Raw genomic sequence first — 22,757 nt, 5'->3', positions numbered from 1 at the left:
CTTTTTAAAACTGATTCTTGTTTTATTCTTATTCCAGTGTTCCCTGTTAAAAGCTAAATTTTATTGGGATAATATGATAATATGATAGATGTCCTTAAACATGGACTCATTATTTTGTGCTTTTTTTTTTTTTGGATGGAGAACTTGTACAGAACTCAAATAGCATTATGGCAAGCTGCCCACCCTCTCCATTTCTTCAGATAAGGTTCCCTCGACAGACTCCCTCTCTTTTTCAAGCAGGCCACACTCAGCTCCTCCTCACTACCAAGTGCCTGATACCAAGCTTCAGGATTCAGCTATGCTTTGTGACTTTTCCTGGAGAGATGTGAATAAACTGTTTATTCACCTTAGATAGAACACCAATGAGAAACCAAAGAAATGACCCTACTCAAATCTAGCTTAGTGAAACAATTATTGGATTGTGGGCAACTTAGAGACAGCTATACCACAGAACAAAAGTCTGTTTCACAGCAATTGTTTACTGCTAATAAATCCCTGGAGAGAAGCATAATCTTGTAAGCCCCATTCCCAGCAACCACTAACTGCTTATAAATTCCTAGGAAGAAACAGAGCCTCATGCATCCCTCCTCACATCCTTAAAAATGGAGCATTAATGAACCAAAACTGTGTGTAGTAATTACAGATGCTGGGAGTTCAAGAGGGCAGTGACCATGACAGGCCTGGAGGAAAGCATTCCGCAAGTTCCTTGTCAGTTTGCGGAAGGATTAAACTAAGCCAGTAAACCTCATGGAAGAATCAGGGATACCCAAACCTCGATACTATAAACACTATATCCCATATCCTTATTTCTTCTGTTCCCAACTGAAACTTCTTTGTAGACCTACTAAGTATGGACTGTCTTCCTCCTATGGGCTTGGAGTACATTTCATTAATAAATATGCATCATCTCGTCTGTCCAGTGAGATGTGTAGTATACTGGGCCATCCACTTAACCCTGAACTTAAAATCCTCTGATCAACAGGATGGGCAGGAGGTAATTCAAACAGTTACTTTTCTTTCATTGCCTTCTCAGGAAACTTGTCTACTTACCACTTACTTCCGAAGGGTCTGCTCTGTGTTGGGCAGGTGTGCTCTACATCATGTGCTTCTCCTTATTCTATGGAATACACCCATTCCTCCTTAAGTCACTTCTCACCACTGTTTTATTATAGCAACAGAAACAAAACTGGTACTCCCGTAGAGCTAAAGTGCTTTTACTGGAATATAAAATCATTACAAAAAAGCCCAGCTATCCATAGGGCATTACTAGCAAGAAAAGTTTTGTACTATCTATGGACAGATGTCTAGATGTCTCTTTGTGGTAGGTTTTGGGTTGGAATAGGAGGCTGTAAAATTTCAGTGGGGCAGAAGACTTAGGAGGGTCATTGTGATAGAACAGATATATAACTGTACGGCAGACCCATTACTATAGCTCTATCTTTATAGATACAGCTTCATTTGCCAAACAACTTGGCTTTAGACCCATTTGGATTTGAGCCTGCAAATAAAACCACCTGGCAAAAGGTGGTAGAAGACAGGCGTCATGCACAACGTCCACTGTAGACAGGTCTGTCTGCCTGCTGACATTGATCATGGCCATGGACTGAAAGCTCGACTGCCATTTTTCTCTAATTGCCTCTCAACTGAACTTGAGTTTAACGCTGCTAGTACAAGGCCATGGGACACTTGCCCATCACTGCTAATGGAACAGGCTTCTCAATCTGTCTTACAACAGATCCTGAAGGAATCTACAACAGGCCACTCTCGTGCTCTGTTGTAGCTCTGATGGTATTTTTCCTGTTTAGAGAACACCTTGGTGACAGTCTTAGGTAAGTTTGCTGTTTATTGTCCCACTGCTGGTCCCCCAAAACTCTAAGCTCAGTTCTAGATTTTTCTACCTATATCCTGGTAGCAATCAGACCCACACAATGATGTGATAAGATTCTTGTCCACGGGTACCATTGCCATTTCCTTACAAACATTAGTCCTAGAGCAGATTCCAAAACGTCCCTGAATTTCATTGTGTTTTTCCACTATGGTCTATGAATAGTGTGGTGGTTCAAATGAGAATGTCCCCATGGGATCAGATGTTTGAGTATTTTGACATCAATTTGCGCCATTGTTTGGGTAAATTTTATAAATGTGGCCTTATTGGAGGGAGTGTATAACTTGGGAAGGCCTTTAAGGTTGAGAAGCCATGAGCCATTTCCAGTTTGTTCTCTCTGCATCCTGCTTGTGGTTTGAGATGCTGTCCTCAGCTTACCGCTCCAGCTGTCATGTCCGCTGCCTCCCAGCCTTGATGAATCCTTATTCCTCTGGAACCGTGAGCCCAAATAAACCTTCCTTTTATAAGTTGACCAGGTCATGATGTTTTATCACAGAAATATAAAAGTAATGAATACAACCAGCTGCAGATAGCCAGAGTAACAAAAGAAGCTCTATCTGTCTGAGTATCCCTACAGCCCAGAACACTGACAGAAGAGCAGGTGATTTGGGGCAGGTTGGGATGGCCAGCTCCAGGCTAGTGTTATATAGAGACACCTGTCTCAAATAATAGACAGACAGACAGGCAGACAAGCAGATAATTGTAAAACAAATAAAAACTGATTTTGCTCATCACTATGAAACTGACTTACCTCACGAGAATTCTGAAAAAGTTTGTTACACTGAAAGACAATGATAAGTAACAATATAAAAATGTATAAAAGTATAAAGCTCACTGCTAGAGGTCAAATTAAGAACGCTCTAATACTGACAGGTCATATGTAAGTTACTTTTAATTCTAGTATATGAGTTAGTTGTAGTTCCAAAGGTTAACTCTAGTATGGAGATAAATATCAAGTAAAAATATTACAGTTCTACAGTAGCATCTAATCACTTTAACTGTAAGCAACTGGTTAATAAATAGATGTGGAGCTGGTTTCTGTCCTAGTTAGGGTGACAATTGCTGTAATGAAACACCATGATCAAAAGCATTGGAGAGGAAAGGGTTTATTTGGCTTACATAGCATAGACCATTGAGGGAAGCAAAGGCAAGGACTCAAACCAGGCAGAAAGCTGGAGCAAGAGCTGACACAAAGGCCATGGAGGAGTGCTGCTTACTGACTTGCTCTTCATGGATTGCTTAGCCTGGTTTCTTATAAAACTCAGGACCACCATCTCAGGGATGGCCCCACTCACATGGGCTGGGAAAACTCACATATGGAGTCAGATTTTTAATTGAGGCTCTCTCTTCTCTGATGACACTAGCTTGTGTCAAGTTGACATAAAACTAGCTAGCATAGCATCAATAGAAAAAAGTTATTAAGGATAAGTGTAAGTGTAGAACTGTTGCATAGGAATAAAGTTAAAGTACTTTTAACCTACATTAGGTTATTATAACATACATTTTCTCATGATGCTATCATCTAAATCATCTATCTGTCTATCTCTCTCATCTCTCTCTCTCTCTCATCTATCTATCTATCTATCTATCTATCTATCTATCTATCTATTATCTGTCCATCTCTGGAAACATAAAGTAAAACAGAAGAAATGAAGCAGGATTGAAAAAAGGGGCAAAAGAAGATGAGAATATTAAAAAAAAAAAAACAACTAATTTCCACAAAATCTCCTACCCAGCTATGAAGTCTATAAACCATAAAACAACAACCAACATGGCTCAATACCCAGAAGGGTTCAGAAGTGGCACACACACATTGGTGCTCACTAACGGCTCTCTATTTGTACAAGATCCTCTCAAAAAAAGGAAACCATATCCAATACTAGGAACCTAGTTAACAACTTAGTGCTGGTAAATTTATGGTTATTGGAGGAGCATCTACAATCACTAATTTACTACAGCAGTATCATCACTGACAACAGTCTATAGACAGCTGTCCTTATAACAACAGATAAGTGTAGTAGTCTTCATCAAGGAAATTTCTCTTTGCAAGAAACAGAGGCCACTGCTACAACCAATCAAAATACGGAGTTGCAGAGCCCATTCCCAATGCATACATCTACAAAACCACTCCTGCACCTAAGGTTCAGGAAACATTGGGGAAGAGGGAGTTGGGAGGATTATAAAAACCAGGGCACCTGGAACTCTGCTGTGAGAAGCTTAGTGTCTCCCAGCAATATCAGAGCTACATTCACAAAGCCTCACCATTATGACTCTCAAACGTGATCTGAACAACCATGACACAAAGGAACATGCCAAACTAGACAGGGAAATGCCCATGAGGCCTCAGTGCTAAACAAAGAACTATGGGCAACTGAGGAAAGCTGGCAGTGGGAGACGTGGTCTTTCCTAGAGGACAACATACCAGTTGGTTGTCCAGTGCCAAATGGTCAGTCCTGAAAACATACATACAAGCAACATTATATGGGTTCTACAGGTTATATTTAGGAATATATATGTATACACAAGAAAAATTAGTAGAAAAAAAAGATGCCATGAATTTGAGGGAGAGTGGGAAAGGGTATGTGAGGGGAGTTTGGGGGTAGGAGAGGAAAGGGAGAAATCTTGTAATTAAATTATAATCTCAAAAATAGAAAATAAAAAAAATTAAAAATTAATAAAATGTCTGTAGAAATCTCTTATCTATCATAGAGTAAAAATTCAACACAGTAAACAATCAAAATCTTTGAATAGCAGATGAGACTTGGTGAGAAAAACAAAAGCAAGCATTGACCTATATTACCTGTAGGAAACTCACTTTAATATGCTGTGAGAGTGAAGGGATAGAGAAAGAGGATGTGAGTGAAATGTGAGCAAGGGTGAGTCTACTTAGACAAAATACCGTCAAAAGTAGTGAAAGCTGGCAAAATAGTTGACTAATGATGAGGGGATGAATTCATTAAGAGGCTATAATTTAAAATACACATGTACCACATACTGTGACATCTTAACATATAAAGGTAATGTTAACAGAGTGTAAGTGTGAAAAGGATCAGGGCTTCTTATCCTATTTTCTACCATGACCCCTTTTTGTCTGAGAAAGTTTTACTCAACCCTGGGTGTATAGGTATATCATATGCCAATAAATAAGCCTACATTATCCATAATAAATAAAAAGTATCATAGAGACTGAAGAGATGGCTTGATGGGTATAGCCAATTGTCTCTAAGATGAATGACCTGTATTTGATCCCTGGGACCCACATGGTGAAAAGAGACCTGAATCCAGAAAGTTATCTTCTGATCTACACATGTATTTGTGCTATGTGCAAACATACATATATGCACACACTTACACACACACACAAACACACAAACATTGTAAAATAACAAATTAAAACAATTCTTTTATATATATATATGTATATATATATACATATATATATATTACCACTTATTAGACAGGAGAAACTGTATATAATCATGAGACAGATGTGCTTGCTTACTTTACATAAAGAATTAAAATTTGAGCCGGGCAGTGGTGGCACACGCCTTTAATCCCAGCACTCGGGAGGCAGAGCCAGGCGGATCTCTGTGAGTTCGAGGCCAGCCTGGGCTACCAAGTGAGTTCCAGGAAAGGCTCCAAAGCTACACAGAGAAACCCTGTCTCGAAAAACAAAACAAAACAAAAAAATTAAAATTTGGCCACATATTTGGCAATATAAGAAACAAACAACTTCCAAGTTTCTTAGAATTGATCAATATTTTTATCTTATAATAATAATAATCAATTCTGAGAAGAGTACTTTACATAAATATATAATAAAAAACGGCACAAGCATATTTTGTGTAAACTCAGAAATTATTCAAAATTCTATCTTACTCTCAAGTCAAATTCATTTACTAATTTTCAGAAATATGTCAGCAATTCAAACAATAAATTTAAAACCAAATATTCATTCTAGCTCTGGCTAATTAGAATATGCAAATAAGACTGCCACTTGCTTAAGACAATTGAAGATAAAATAACCTAGCTGCGTTAGCCACCCCCCCCCCCCCCCCCGCCCCCAGCTGTACTTAAAAGAAGCCTATGAGCTCCTCTTGAGGTTATTGCCATTTGCCTTTGTGGAATGGTCAATCCTAGCATGCTGGAATAAAGAACACTCTTGTTGACTACACACATGGATGGTGGTCTTTTGTGGGACTTCTCCAAGACCCTAACAATATCATACACCAATCTTCAATCTGAGTCTAGGTGTTTCTGGCAGTTTCTATTACATATAATAGAGACAATATTTGCAGGAATGTACAGAAAATGAAAGGTAAATTTAAAAAATATGGTAACTATGCATAATGAACTACTATTCAGCCTAAGGGAAAAAAACATCATGTCATATGCAACAATATAAATGAACCGAGATGATTTTATACTAATTGAAATAGTCCATGCCCACAATGATACACCTGGATGATCTCACATGTGTGTAGCGTCTAGAGAAATCAAATCAATTGAAGTAAAGGACAGACTGAACAGTTCCAGGGACGAGGGTGGCATAAGTGGAGAGAGAGAAATTGCTGACCAAAGTGTATAGTTTTAGGCAGGAGGGAGGGATTTGTATTAGGGATCTCATGTATTACATGATTTAAAAAAATACACCATGTGCTTCAAAATTGCTAAAAGAATAGGTTTTAAATGACATACCTCTAAAGACTATGTGAGATAATTGGTTTTAAAAAATTGGTTCTTAAAAAGCTTGATTCAATTAGTCATTCTAAGCTACAGCTATTTACGAGAGCATTACATCATGTTCCTTAAATGTAATATACAATTGTTATTTCTCATTTAAAAAAATGAAGAAATCAGATACACCATGATGGAATTGCCTGTTTCCTGATATCTCACTGAGAGCAAGTCCTTGAGTCCCTAGTCTCTTAAATCACTCACAAAGTTCAGACCCTGACCTCGGCTCTTCCTAACATCTTGTTGACTTACTAGTTCTCCACACTGTGAGCATTTCATTATTTAAAGGTGAAATAGGCACATCTTGTTTAAACACATATGTTCTAGGCAGGTTTTGCTTTCACTATTTTTCTGTCAGTTTCCTCTGTGATTGCCATATTCCATCCTGACAGGAAATTTCTTAAGCAGTAAACAACTCAATGTAACTTCAGGAAGTCTCTGAAACTGACCAGGTTCATTAGGCCCTTCCTTACCAGAGAAAACAAGAAAAGCTGCAAAGAAGACTCTAAGAGGAGCCAAGCTATAAAGATTCTTAGGCCAGACAGGGTGCCTGGAAGAAGCAAAAACCCAGTTGAACTGCCTGAAAAAGGTTTAGACTGGAGTCACTTGGTAAACACTCTCCATCCTGTTGACTTGCCTTCAGGCTGTGCAGTGTGCTCCAGGTTCCTAGCCTTTGTGAGCCGTCACACATATTGAGGTGTGCTGTGGGATGGCTTTCTGTATGTTGTGAATATGTGTTGCTACGATTGGTTAATAAAGAAGCTACTCTGGCTAATGTTGAGTCAGGTTCTAGTCAGGCAGGAAATCTAAGAGAGAGATAGGAGAAGAAAGGAGAGTGGGGAGATGCCAAACTGCTGTCCAAAGAGTAACATGCAATGAGACACAGGTAAAGTCCCAAAATACGTGGCGATACATAGATTAATAGAAGCGCGACAATTTAAGATGAAAGAGCTAGCTAGCAAGAAGCCTGCCATAGACCATACAATTGGTAATTAATGTAAGCCTCTGAATGATTATTTTATAAGTGGCAGCGGGACCGCAGGGCCAGGTGGGACCAGAGAAACTTCTGACTATAGAGGTGGGCTTTAATGATACAGCTGTGTCTGAGCCATTTCTGCTTCTGTAAGTAACCCCTTGCCCATACTCCTTTAATTAATCCCAATGAAACTCTTTTTCTTTTTTTATCAGATTGGATGTTAGTGGTATCCACACTTTGGCCTGTTGTGGGCTCCCTATCTATGTTGTGTGGATATGTGTGTAGTGTCTCCCCAGAAAATATTTTGTCACAAAACATTATTAATAGTATTTACTGACATAAAACCTTTTACTAGTGGAAATCAGCATTAAGATCCATCTTTGATATGTTCATTCTTTTGTTAGTTTTCTTTCCAAGGCAACACTTCCACATAACCGCATCTTGTCAACTATAATCTAAGTTATTATATGTACATTATATTGGTAAACTATCGTGTGCTGTGGCTCACTGAGAAGGTGGCTCTGGACTTGAGGTCGACACCCAGATTTCAGACCAACAATGTTACACCAAGTGTCCTCCAAGCCCCATTGCTGTAAGTGGGCTGCCCTGCTGGCTCTGTAGTAGGGAAAGGTAAAGCAGAAAATAGTCCAAGAGCAAAAAAACATCATGCTTTTGAGAACAGCTGGGGGAAGAAAACATTTCCAATAAAGGTTACTACATTTTATCTCATGATGTAACAGTGCTTGTCACACAATGGGACGGAAAAGTCAACAGCTCTTTCATGGAGAGAGTGCTTTGCTCCACCTAAATGATTTCTGCCCCACTTCCACAATTCCATCAGCTGTTTCTAGAAAGACTCTCACAGCAACAGTTTTCTTGCCTACTCTAATAGCAACAGTTTTCTTGCCTTGGGATATATTGAAAGAGATCAATCCTCCTTATACTGAAAATTATTTGCATTTCAAAGGTAGGTCCTCTTGATAATCTATCAAAATCGATTTTTTCATTCTGCTATCAGAAGAAAGATGCTAAAAATAAAATATAATGAAAAAATATATTTGTGCCTGTTTCCTTTGTCTATTTTGCAGGAGAATGTACATAAAGCATGTAGTATGTCTCCATCTTCTATTTGCTTTTCATACTGTGACAGGAACTGAGAATTAATTCAACCCCTCCCTGAATATTTTTAGAGAAATAGATTACATATAAAATATATGTAAAATAGATTACATATAAATTATATATATAATTTTATGCATATATATTCTCATCTATATACTCCTTGCAGTAGACATACTCTTATATTAGATTAATATTTTTCCCCACTGCCAATTACTACCACCTATATGCTGATAAATTCCACATCTATGTTAACTGCTCAGCTTTCTCTCTTGAAATCTGCACGTGCTCCAACACCTGGAAGTCTCCTGAGGACCATCTCATCATCACCTCCTGTCTCATTCTGCTCAGACTGCCATTACAAAATGCCACAGAGTGTCTGGCTTAAATAAGAGATGGCTCTTCTCACCATTTTGAAGGGTGGGAAGACCTCGTTCAATACACAGGCTGTTTCAATTCCTGGTAGGACTTTCTTCCTGGCTATTCAGTAAATTCTGTCCCCTTGAAACACACCTTTTCTTTTCTTGGTGCTCATGTGGAGAAAAATTGCTCCCTTTCTGTCTTAAAAGGCTACCAATCCTACAAGATTTGGAACTTGCTTATGATTAATTTAACCTGAATTGCCTTCTAAAAAAATCATATCCTCCCCCAAAATCTAACCTCTCACACTGGAAATTACCTTCAACACATGAATGTGGAATGGGCACAATTTAATACATAGAATATCTTGTAATCTCTTTTCCTACTTTATCCCTTAATTCATTTTGTAGTTATGATTGATTGAATCATGACCCTCTTACCCCAAAGATAAGCACATCTAAAAAGCCTTACCACAAAGACTTTATAGATACATTAAATTAATAACCTTGAAACATACCAGTTACACTAGGTCACCCAGACAGGTCCAGTGGAAACACAAAGGTTCTTATAGGATAGAAGCAGAAAGGGCAGGGTGCATGACACAGTATGCATGAACATGAAAGAGAGGGAAGACTGTCAAGTGGTTTGAAGAGGCTATAGTATGTTTTTGAAGAAGGGGACATTTAGAAGCTGGCATAGACAAGGACACATGCTCTTCCCTCTTAAGGAATCTGGCCTGCCATTAGCCTGGATTTAGTTCAGCGTGACTGATTTGTATTTTTGATTTTAAGAACTATAAAACAAACAGACCTGTGAATTTCTCCAGTAATGCATGGATGGCAACTATTTCAGGGTTGAACACAAGCTAATTCTCACATTGTGGGTTCTGCTTTAATCTGAATGTGACTCTTTAGGCCTTGGTTTCTTAGTGTTGTCTGAAGCTCTATTCATCAATAATTCCCTCATTTATTGTCATTTTCTGTTCCTTTGCATTTCCCACTGTGAAACTTTTGAGAGTAAAGACTTTTGCTGTTGTCTTCTTCTGACATCAGTCACCATAAGCCCAATGGAGGAGGGGATGTTACTGAGTGCTTGGGTGGAGAGGTACCTTCATGACTGTCACCTGCATGAGTATCTGACTAACTGTGAGAGGACACACTATTCTTGAGTCACTAAGGCAAAGCAAAGAGCCTCATTTCTCTGAGGATGAGATCTTCACGTTGACACAGATAAAAGCTTTTGAAATTTAGTCAGACAAAAAACCAAGAGGTGTTTAGAGCAGAGAGGTTATGTTAGGACAGCAATGATGGAATGATGGAGAGAAGCCAGCTGCTTCATAGTTGTGTTGGTCAAGACACAGCAAGTAACAGAAGAACCATGATTTTCCCAAAACAAGTTGGATAATAATTTTGATTTTAAAAGTCAAATGTGTGTCCTAGATTACCACTGAAATGATATTAGTTGACTTCAACAGCAGTAACATCTTTGCATAGCTTTGATATAGTAAATGTTTGCATTTAAAACAGTATTATTAGATCATTTCATCTTAAGCTATAGAAAATATTCATGGAAAATCACTATTACCTCAGTAAATTGAACCATGATTCAAATGGAAGACATTTTAATATGACTTTACTTATTCTCTAGAGATAACAGGAAGATCTTCTAATAAAATAATTAGCATAAAATGTTCCTTCTCATGTTAACATTACATTTTCACTAATATAAACTTTATGACTTTAGTTAAAATTTCATTCAGTCTATGTGTCTCTAAGAGACACTCATCATACATTAAAAAGTATACTTTATTATTTATTAAAGCACTTTCACAAAGACCTACATTATGATATATGCCATTATTAATACTTCTAGGAGTGAAGGGAAGTTTCCAAAAAAAAAAACTACAAATGATTCAGCTATAGGAAACACCCCAAATTCCATGGGGTAATATGGAAAAATATGTAGCAGTATATAGTTAGATTGGATACATCAGTCAACAGCATTTTTTCAAATAATTACTTTGAGCCATGTTTCAATAAGAATATTCTAAGTTCAATTATTATAATCCACTAAAATTTTGACAGACAAATTTTAAATTGCAAAATGTTTCTCTATACAGACTTATATGCCATTCAATGGTAAACTAGGCTTAAAAATTATAAATTGAGGCCGGGCGGTGGTGGCTCACGCCTTTAATCCAAGCACTCGGGAGGCAGAGGCAGGTGGATCTCTGTGAGTTCGAGGCCAGCCTGGTCTACCAAGTGAGTTCCAGGAAAGGTGCAAAGCTACACAAAGAAACCCTGTCTCAAAAAAACAACAAAAAAATTATAAATTGAGATGGATTCCAAAGTAAAAATGGTATTTGTTAAAGTTATAATCTATGTTATAATATAAAATTGCATATAATGTAGTAAGCAATGAATACAGAAGTGTCTTCATTTTAGGCAGCAAAATATTATACAGACTAATTACCACTTAGTGAAAAGAAGGTATAATCTTTATGCTCAGAGAAGCAGGAACATGTAGATTAATGAGTACTAGAAATTTAAATTTAAAAGTAACTTAGTCATCAAATTTATAAATAATCATTTTCTAAATAGGATATTTAAAGCTTATTCTTTACCTAATGTGACATGATAATGTAGAAAGCCATTTCCACCAGGTTCAAAACTCTAACATAGGATGAAAAATTATGACTCATCTTAATGCTTGTATTTTCTTAAATATTTGCTTGGTTTTGGTTTATTATTGCATCTAGACCCTTTTCCATAAGAAGCAAATTCCAACTGTTTAGTTAGATATTTTTCAATGTAGCTTGCAAATTTGGATCATGCTTTTTATGTTGATAATGAGTAGAAAGCAAAACCTGGTTTCTACTTGTGCAGAAAAAGAAAAGAATTCCAGATAATCTTAGGCAAACATTTCACATATTGGGAAGGAGAGAGGCAGGTTAAACACACTTTCTTTTCAAATCAGTTTTTTTTTTTGAGGTAGATAATTTCAACATTATTTTAAAAAATCCAAATAAAATTGGTGCTATGGAATGTTGCTCTGTATGTGAATGTGTGTTGCTTTGATTGGTTGATAAATAATATGCTGATTGGCCAGTATCCAGGCAGAAAGTATAGGTGGGATAAGCAGACAAGGATAATGCTGGGAAGAGGAAGGCTGAGTGAGGAGACACTAGCCTGCTGTCCAGGGAACAGCATGTAATGGCACGCAGGTAAAGCCACGGAACATGAGGTGACATGCAGATTAACAGAAATGGACTAAATTTAAATGTAAGAGCTAGTAAGTAACAAGCATGAGCTAATGGCCAAGCAGTTATAATTGATATAAGCTTCTAAGTGATTATTTTATAAGCAGCTGCAGGACCACAGGCGAGAGAGATTTGTCCCAATCGCACGCCAGCTGAGACATAGAAAATCTTTCAGTTACAAATGGCACCCAACGTGGGCAAGAGTTTCCACATCTAAAACCTGAGAAAGCTTTAAAAAAAATTCTAAAATGGAGCTAAAAACAGCTTCCTACTTATGTCTCTCAGGCCATCCATGAGCTACAGTATGGCGGGTTTGCAGCAGTGTGTGGGTTTGACTTGCAGCATGGTGGATTCCCACCACAGTACACAAAGACACAGAAAAACTTTCAGGTACAAGTTGGATTTTATAAGTATCTTAGAATTATGTTTTTATTAAAACTTGCCCCAAACCTCAAATCTGTATATCAATTTTTTGTGGGGAAAATAATGTTAAGCAATGTTCACAAAGCTATGTGTGTGTGTGTGTGTGTGTGTGTGTGTGTGTGTGTGTGTGTATGTGTGTGTATAAATGATTTTTATTCCTAATGAAGTCAACTCATAAGAGAATTTTCTAGAAACTTCTCTTTCATTTAGTTTTGTTATTATTCTCTCAGTGCTTACATTTTCCTCTTGATGATTAATTATCCATTCTACCACCAGTGCCTTTTTTTGTTTTCTACACACCTTATAGTTTTATCAATGTGTTTTGTCATCATTTTAAAAATTTAAGTGATTTTTTTCCAGAAATAAATTTTGGTCTTATTTTTATTTTTTTATTCTATTTTTATTTTTTTTACAATATATAGCCATCTATTTTCTTTGTTATTCTTCTTTTTTTTATAAATTGTTAATGAATATCCAGTCTTTTAAAAGATGAAATAAATGTTACATCTTTGTATATACCTGTGAAGTAGTGTACTAGTTTTACTCCATAAGTTTTTATTTCTCTGAATGAATGTTGTTTTTGAGACTATTTCACTATGTAGCCATGCTTCCCTTGAGTCTGTGAGCTTCATGCCTCTGCTGCCTCAGAATGGCATGGAATTATACCTCATACCACACTTGGCTCCATATTTTTTTTAAAACATGTAGTGTTTTCCATGTTATTTTACTGTAGGAGAGTTTTAAGTTATGTTATTTCCAATAGTTACTCAAAATGATTTATCTAATCATTAAGAAAATAATAGAAATACTGAAAATTTTATTGAAGTATTGCATCTGCTCTTATTTATTGGGTACAGTGTAATATTATAACAAACATATATAACATATACTAACTTGGGAACTAGTATTTGTATCTACTTATCATATCTTTACATTTGAAACCATCATGCTCTCTTCTCTAGTTCTTTATAAAATGTATAACTGTAAGTTGTAAACTATCACCCACTCTACTGGGGCTTTATCCTTTACTTCTAATCTTCATCTATTCCCTGTTCCCCTGACCCTTCCCTGTCTCCAGTGATTACTAGTCTACATTCATATCAACAACTTTTACTTCTGCCCATGTGATAGAATATATGATAACTTGTTTTTATGTATCTGACCTGCTTCCTTATACATGATGTCCTCAAGTTCCACCTGCTATTTTAACAGGAATTCTTTGAGGCTGAGTAGTAGATTGTTCACGTACTTCACATTTCTTTGCTGAGCACCTGTTTCCTTGTGTTCAGTAGAGAAGTTTTGTAGTATTCATCCATAGTTCTCTTTTTTTTATTGTCCTTGTTTGGTTGCATGATCAGGGCAATGCTAGCCTCATCAAATAAGTTTAGAGAAATCTCTTCCTTTTTAAAAATTTTAAATACATTGAGAAGAATTGGTGTTAGTTGTTTTTTTAACAGTGAGATAGAATTCAGCAGGGACGTCACTGGGATTTGGTTTTCTTTGGCTGATGCATGTCCCTCTTGCTTACTGGTGTTCAGGGTTAAAGGTTTTATGGCTCTAGTTAGGTTGGTTATATGTCCCAGAAATTTACCCATTTATTTTAGATTTCTCAACTTGATCATGTGCAGGGGCTCTTTTTAAGCCTTAATTGTTTGTAATTCTGTGGCATTAGCATATTAATTGCAATATTGTCCCTTTTCATTTCTAATTTTATCTGGTTATATAATTTTAGTTTTGGTTAGTCAAGCTAATGATTTATTGATTTTGTTTATCTTTTGAAAAGAACAGGCTCTTAATTTAATTAGTAGTTGATATTTATTAGTTTATATTTCATTTATTTAAGCTGTGGACTTGGTTTTTTTTTTTTTCTATTACTTTTGAGTTGGTTTGGTTTGCTCTAGTTTGTACAGTTCCTGGAGGTGTACTGCTAGACTATTTATTTGAATTTATTTTTAAGATTTTACTTATTTATTTCATGTGTATGTGTGTTTTGTCTGCACTTATGTTTGTGCACCATGTGTCTGACTGATGCCCATGGAAATGAGAAGAGACATTGGATCCCTGGAACTGGAGTTCCAGATAGTTGTGAGCCTCTATGTGGGTGCTAGGAAATTAACCTAGTTCCTCTGGAAGAGTAGCCAGTGCTCTTATCTCCTGAACCACCTCTCCAGCACTCTTTATAATTTTTTACACAGGCTCTTAGTGCTAAAATCTTCCATCTTAGCACTGATTTTTATATATCCCACAAGCTTTAGTATGTTTTGTTTCCTTTAGAATTTATTTTAAAGTTTCTTTGGTGACTAGTTATTTGGTGAATATTGTGTTTGTTGAGCTTGCATGGTTCATATACTTTACAGAGTTTCTTTTTTGTTGATTTCGCTGTATTCCATCGTGGTCATAGAAGATAAAAGATGTGATTTCAGTATTTCTTTATTCATTAAGATTGTGGCTAATGCCTGATCTGTCAGACAAAGGTACAGTACTGGTCCAGTATTTTGTAACTGTGAGCCAACATTTCTGAGGTGTCTGTTAATCTATTTGGTCTATATTACTTCAGTCAAATATTTCAGTGTTGATTATTTTTGTCTGCATTACCAATAAGTTTACCACAGTGGGCTGGGCATGAAATTATCCATGGTTATATTTTCATAGAACCATTTTCTTTGTTCAGATTTTTTTATATCACTCTAGCCTAGAATTAGGTGCACATTCACTTACAGTTGTTACATTCACTTGTGAGTTCCCCTTTAGCAAACTTAGGGCAACACACTCTCTCTCTCCTCCATTTTTTTTCTACTTTTTTTTTTTTTTTTGCTTGAAAGCTGGTATTTAGGGCCGTGGGAGTATACAACAGATGATAATTAATAATTCAGGTGTGACTCATTACAGGTGTAACCCTCTGATGAAAGAACCCTGTTAGCAAGGCTTATGAGACCATAGACTATGAAAACTGGTTGCTTTTTTCTGTAACTTATCTCATCTGCCACCACATTTCTTCTCTAAAAACTGCTATGGATGTTTATTTCATGTATACATTCCATCTATTGGGCACACTTAATAGTTCTAAATGGTCAGGAAAATGATTTATGCTTAAGCTGTATAATTCTGATGTATAGAAATAATACCAGGATATTTTTCATTACTCAGACTGACACAGGAAATTTCTCATCTACAAAGATATCCTTTTACACATTTGGCAAAGACTTCAAAACAAATCCAACACAGATTAGTTGCCCCTGCAGAAAATATACATGGACAAGGTCAGGCACAGAACAACTTCAATAGACATAATTTTCTTAGGAATTAGCTTTCTGCTAGGCTCAAAATTCAGCCAACTAACTGTTCATTGCTTAGGTTCTGAATTTCAGTGTCACTTTCCATGATGTCTGTCAGCCTGGGTGCCTCCTGCTGCTCACCCAGGAGCTTCACTGATAGTCAAGCATTGCCATTCACTTACTGGCCAGTCAGTGCAACCTTTCTAGCCTAAGAGAAACTGTGTGACTTATGTTAGGAGAATGGGTGGGACCCTGTATACGTAAATTATAATTGTCCAGAGTTTGGCTATTGAGGTATGTGTGCTGAATGGGAGATGTAGCTGAGTGTGTAGAGAGAGACTGTGTGGAGATTTGTAACTGTGTGGAGACAGAGATGTGTATGTAGGACAGAGATATATGTGTAGAGGAGAGTGAATGAGTGAGAGAATGAATAGAGAGTGAGTGAAAAAAGAGTGAGTGAATGTTGTAATAATATAAGAAATAATGTAGCAGAGTAGAAAGAAGAAATGTATATAGAAGAGAGATGTGAAGCTATGTAAAAAAAGAGATGTAACTATGTAAAATAGGTATGTGGCTGTGTGACGAATGTAACTGGGTGGCATGTAACAATGTGGAGACAGAGAGATTTTTTCAGAAAGTATTTTTCAGATGAAGTAAAAGAGAAAGTTGCCATCAAAAAGTATGTTTCCTTACTTGTCCCTCAGATAGAAAAGGTCTAGTCCTCACTGCATTCATGGATTTTTTAAATACCCTGGGCTGCTGGAGGCTGGCCCTCCAGTTAGCAATAATTTAGTCCGATATAGTTCTATTTACTTTCTTAACTTTTAGTTTGGCTTTCAAGGACCTTTGTTTCCCATCCTTTCAGAGATCATATTGGTACTAGTTAAGTAATTTTTTTCTGGCCACTATATCCTTACGCTTGTTTTTCAGGAAACTCAATCAATTTGAATTTTTTTAAATGAGAAGTATTTGTTTGTTTGTTTTATGTGCATTGGTGTTTTGCCTGCATGCATGTCCATGTGACGGTGTTAGATCCCCTAGAACTGGAGTTACAGACACTTGTGAGCTAAAATGTGGGTACTGGGAAATGAACTCGGGTCCTCTGCAAGAGGACCACTGAGCCATCTCTTCAGCTTCAATTTAAATTGCTAATTGGAGAATTTAGGGCACATTCAAGGCTACTAGAGATAAGTTAATTTTACTCCTATGCTTTTTGCTGAGTTTCTTTGGTTTGGTTTGAATATGCTTTGATCTTTACTTGTCATCCTGTTTATTGGTTTGGGGTTTTGCTATTTTGATAAGTTTTAATTATTTTCTGCTTCTCATCATATATCTGCTTTTCTGGTGATATTTGTACATTTGTGTTTCATCGTGGTGGTGTTTTCTGACTTTTGGACATCAGATGCTTTAAACTTCCCCTGTGATACTAGATTGATGCTGAGGACTTTCCTTCTTTTTGCTGGTTTTAAGAAATCGTCCAGTCCTTTTCATCCTGAATGGTAGCTTTGCTGAGAATGGTATAGCTTTTCCTTTGTAGCTTGGTGTATGCTGTTCTTGTCCACATTGGCTTATTAGGTCTCACTGGAAAGCTGTTTTAAATCTAATGAGGTCTCCCTTCAACTCCATGGCTAGCTTTTTCTCTTTCTGTTTTAGATCTATGAAAATATGCCATGGGTCGAAGGTGTGACAGCAATTCCCATGGGGATTCTAGACCTATATATCTTCATATTTGAATGGACATTGAATGTACTTTCTTAACTTTTTATTCCTTTCTCCATCTCACAAGTTCTCTGAAATTCATGAAATCATTGACATACAGTGGTGTATACGTCTCAAAGGTTGTTTTTACTCCCATTTTCCCATATATTCTATTTCTTTCCCCCCTGAATTCTGTTTTCCCAAAGATTAGCATTTGAGTTCTGCTATTATTTCTTCAGCACTTTCTAGTCTGTTAGACTTTCAGCTTCTGTTGTCCCTTTCTGAGACAGTGTCCACTATGTGCCCAGGGTGTTGTACAGCTTTCCTTGAAGACCCTATTGGTCTTGAACATGTGGACCTGCCTCAGCTTCCTGAGTGCAGGAATTGCAGGCATAAACTAAGCCTGCTCATAACTCTATTTTTATTTCACCTACTGATTTCTTCATTTCCAAGATTTTTGTTTGATTCTTGGTCATTCTCACTGTATGCTAAATTTCTCATTTATATCATGAGCTCTTTTAATATTTTTGGTGAATTGTCTTTCTATACTCTCAAACTTCCCTGAGATTTTTCAAGAAATATTTGTTGTTCTCAGTGGGCATTTTCAATTATATCCTTTCCTTTGATGTCTGCTGCTAGAAGTTATTGAGTTCTTTTGGAGGCGTTATGGTACCCCCTTTTAATTTTAACAATCACCTCCTAGTTTGAGATCTGTACATTTGTGGGATAAGTTTTCTGTAACACTTTGTAAGCCAGTAGTCATAGTGGTGGCTTCTTGCAGTGAAATATAAATCTGCAGCCTTTAGTGGCTTTGGTTTTATTGAGTACTATAATATACTTTCCAAGCAGATTTGTCATTTGTAATCATGGCTTTGGGTATGGTGTGTATGTTGTAATGGGTTAGAGGATCAATTTTTTTGCTTTGAGTACCACAGGGAGGACGGATAATATAGCTACCCAGTCAGCTAGGTAAATATAATACTTGGGGTGGGGCATCTGCTGTGAGGTCCCTTCCACAATGGGAGTGGTCATGAGAGATGTGGAGTGTGGTGAATATGTGCTCCACAGTGGCAGCCCTGGGGTGAGTGGTGACTGGCAGTGTGACTTTGGCTCCGATATGGCCCCATGCTGAAGAGCCTTGGGCTCTAAGATTTGAAGAGAGACAATGTAGGTTCTTTCTGTAGAGCAAAGCTGTAGGGTGGACTCCACATAGCTCTTCTTCCTGGCCTCCTAGCCTGTGTGGACTGTGGGACTCTCCTTTGGGGAGACTGACATGCCTACTTATGGTCAGTAGGACTCTCCCAGTTACCTTTTCACCTACCATGGAGTCTCCAAAATGGAGAACTAATTAGTTTTCCATAATGAAAAACTAATATCCCAATTGCGATCACGCTCTGTTCTGTTCTCTGCCTCAACCCAGGCCTGTATCTCACAGCATTTTCATTTCCCATCATTAGGTTCAATTCCCTTCCCTCAGCTCCTTCCCTGAATGCAACCGTTTGCTTTTCTGATTTCATCATACAGGAGAAGATAAGCCCTAAGCTTATCCTAAGCATCTCCATTCCTTAGGAATGTTTTAAGTTCTCTAATTTTTAGATGTTTCTTATTTATTTCTGGTTAATTGTATCTTATTTAGAAGTATATTTCTGAAAACCCTGAGTATTTAACATGATTTGAAAACTGCTTTATGACAGGATATATAAAATTCATACATATTTTGTTTTGTTGAAGAGATTATGACTCTGAAATTTTAGGCTTATTATCCTTTGACTATTCATCAAACTTAAGTTTGTTATTTATATTATTCATATCCACTAGCCTTATTGATTTTCCTATTTTGACCTATAATTTATTAAAGAAAATACAATAAAATATTTTGCTGTTAGGGTTGTCAATTTGCAATTTTACCACTAAGACAATTTTTGCTTTATATTTTTATTTATTCTTATACATTTTAATGTTGATAGGTACATAGAGCTAAATTCCAGAACAGCTAGCCTAAAATACTGAATGTCAACTTAAAATATCAGTCACAATTAGCATCTTAAACTTGAACACTGCCCTTATAAAGCCAAGAAAGTTTGATGTTTACTAATTCAGTCTTACTTATTGCCTAATTTTCTATGAAATAATATTGGGTGATTAGCTATTGGGTATTGCTTTGAGTACTATATACAAATTAATTCATTTAACCAAGCATGTTACTGAACTAATTGTGAAAATAAATAAATAGTACTAGTTGCAAGCTTATGTAAATGATCCACTGATAAAAATAAAACCTATTAATTCCAGAATGTTTGGAAGACAGCCACATATTTAGGAATCTCAGCAGGAAACAAAGACATCCTTCCTCATAATAAGTACTTTGACCACTCTCACAGTTGACATGGATTATTGATGACCTTAAGGCTATAAGGAATAGTATACGGGGTACAACACTTGAAAATTCTCACCATTCTAGCATTTTACAAGCATGTTTCTGAATCACATCTTTAGATTTTTTAATCTATTCAAAATGAAGAAGTGCTATGTGCAACTGCAAGCAATGCACTTTCTGCATTTGCAGATGGAAAGCAGCAGCCATCCCAACTAGTGATACCTGTCATGTTTGAAGAGACATAATGGGCTTAACTCTCCACCTTAATCTCTATAAAATCACCTCCCAAAATTATATTGACAACATATAGTTATCCTTATTAGATTAATAGCTCATGAAGTGACCAACAGCTGTACAATTATTATGCATTTCAAGCATTTCCTCTGTTAAATCATAATTTGTTCTATAGTGAAGTCAAAGTAATGAGCAAATAATTTTAAAAACTGAAAAAAATGGTAGGTAAAGAAAGATGCATTTTTAATAATGTGAAAATCTGTCTACAAATGATTTGAATAGGAGGTTCATAAACTGGAATTTTCAGAACCTTAAGGGTATCTGATAACATACACATTATACTGCAATAGGAGCAGACACAGATGCTAAATGCCTGCTGTTTTGATGTTTTGCCTTTCTCTTTTAAAATGATGATAGACCAGGTGATTGCTCTGGATTTCATTGCAATATCATGAATAATAAAACCTGACAGTGTTCATGTTCACGTTAGTGAAATAAATGAAAGCTATATGGCATTTGTTATAGAAGATGTGATTTTCTCTTCTTAGAAAAGAACAACAATCCAAAGCCAAAATGCAGAATACATTTATTCTGCATATTCACAGAAAAGTCTACTTGAGATATTAAATGACTGGTATTTCTTTGTATTTCTTAAAATAACAACTGATCTCTCTGTTTCTTTTGCCCGTTATTTTCTTTTATGTTTTATTTAATTAAAAGTAGGATGACATGCTTTTTAAACAAGTACTTGTAGCTCTGAATATGTAGTTGATTTTAAATGTTAAATACTTTACATTGTTTTAGAAGTAAGGCTGTTCCTCAGAAGACAGTGAGACACAACTTTTCTGAAGAAAATGGCTTCATTAAAAGGCACACACATACTTTGGCAGCTTGGCTAAGAAGGGATAATTAAGCCTTCTTTTCCTGGGATAGCAGAAAATGGCATCTGATAGTCATGAGCCACCATGTTAGAAATCCTAGCACAGAGGCGCAAACATTTTATACACATGTATACAATTATTAGGAAAGTTGTCATTATATTTTAAATATTGACTATGGTGAGAAAGTATTTAACTATAAAAGTAATGCTCACATATGATGGAAAATGCTACAAAGGTTTATATCCAAGATGAATACATTATCTAAAATACAGGGTAACATAGGTTACAGCATTATTGAGAGGAGAGGAAAGATTGTATTTAAGCATCCTAAATCATTATCTGTGGTAACATTAATATCAGTAGTTAAAAGTCATATGAAGGTAATAATAACAATTAAAACAAAAATAGAGTCAGTTAAAACTTTTGCCACACGTTTTCTCAGAAAATTGGGAATCAATCTACCTCATGATCCAGCAATACCACTCTTGGGTATATACCCAATATATGGATGGGATGCACATTCATACCACAAGGACATGTGTTGTGTTCATAACAGCATTGTATGGTGATAGCCAGATCTTGGAAACAAGGTAGACAACCCTAAGCTCTGAGGAGTGGATGGGAGGGAGGGCGAAAGGGGGGCGAGCAAAAGGAAGGGAGGGAGGGGGAACTGTGGTTGGTATGTTCAATGAAAAAACAATTAAAATAAAAAGAAAACTTTTGCTATAAATTGGATATGGTGCCTTTATTGTATGTTTATATATAGTATATTTTATATCTTAAGTATATATAAATATACAATAAAATATATTTTATAATGTTTTATTTATAAGTTATAATAAATTTTATGTATTAAAAAGAATCATCATTTTATAGTCTATAAGATAACAAATTATGAATTTTTAATTATATTTTCTCTGACAAACTCAAGAATTGCATTCACAGTTTTCTTATTTGGCAACTACTAGGTAATGGGCCTAAAGTTAGATACCATGATGCTTACAAAAAATAAACAGGAAAGCTGCTTAAGCTCAAGAGGAGAATGGAAAATAATATAGAAGGAAAAAATTAGAAAGGGCATATGCTTATTAAACATGTGTATAAATTGATATGCACATCCAAAAATCTGAAACCCACTATGGACAGAGTAATCAGATCTATGCATCCACATGAATAAAACTGCAGCTGTACAGTATGCTACTTAATCTTATAGCTGCCCACTGTTATTATCCTGCAGAATTGAACTTCCACAAAGTAAGGCTACTCCTACCCTATACTCCTGCACCTACTTGTAGACAGTGCATAAACTTCATAGTCTTCATTTTCCATAACTAATTTGTCTGAAATTCTCAGCCATTCCCAACTGTGAAAATTTATGGATGCTTAATCACTATGGTCACCTCCCCCTAGGGTATTTTCTGAGTCTTTTTAGAACGGGACCCAACATTTGAATTTTTTTTTTCTAATCAATACAGAAAACGCAGGGTTAGCATCTTCCCTGCTGAGACTGGATGAGTGCAGCAGGGATCCATG

At 36.3% G+C, this 22,757-nt stretch overlaps 1 protein-coding gene across 1 annotated transcript in view; it reads right to left on the bottom strand.

Moving 5' to 3' along the window:
- Epha6 (EPH receptor A6) overlaps window positions 1–22,757 on the bottom strand; it is a 951,985-nt gene that overhangs the window by 250,060 nt on the left and 679,168 nt on the right.

Source organism: Peromyscus leucopus, chromosome 12 (genome assembly GCF_004664715.2).
Source record: "Peromyscus leucopus breed LL Stock chromosome 12, UCI_PerLeu_2.1, whole genome shotgun sequence".
In the NCBI taxonomy this organism is placed as follows: Eukaryota; Metazoa; Chordata; class Mammalia; order Rodentia; family Cricetidae; genus Peromyscus; species Peromyscus leucopus.
The sequence above is the reverse complement of the archived record's forward strand: the minus strand, read 5'-3'. Positions and strand labels throughout refer to the sequence as shown.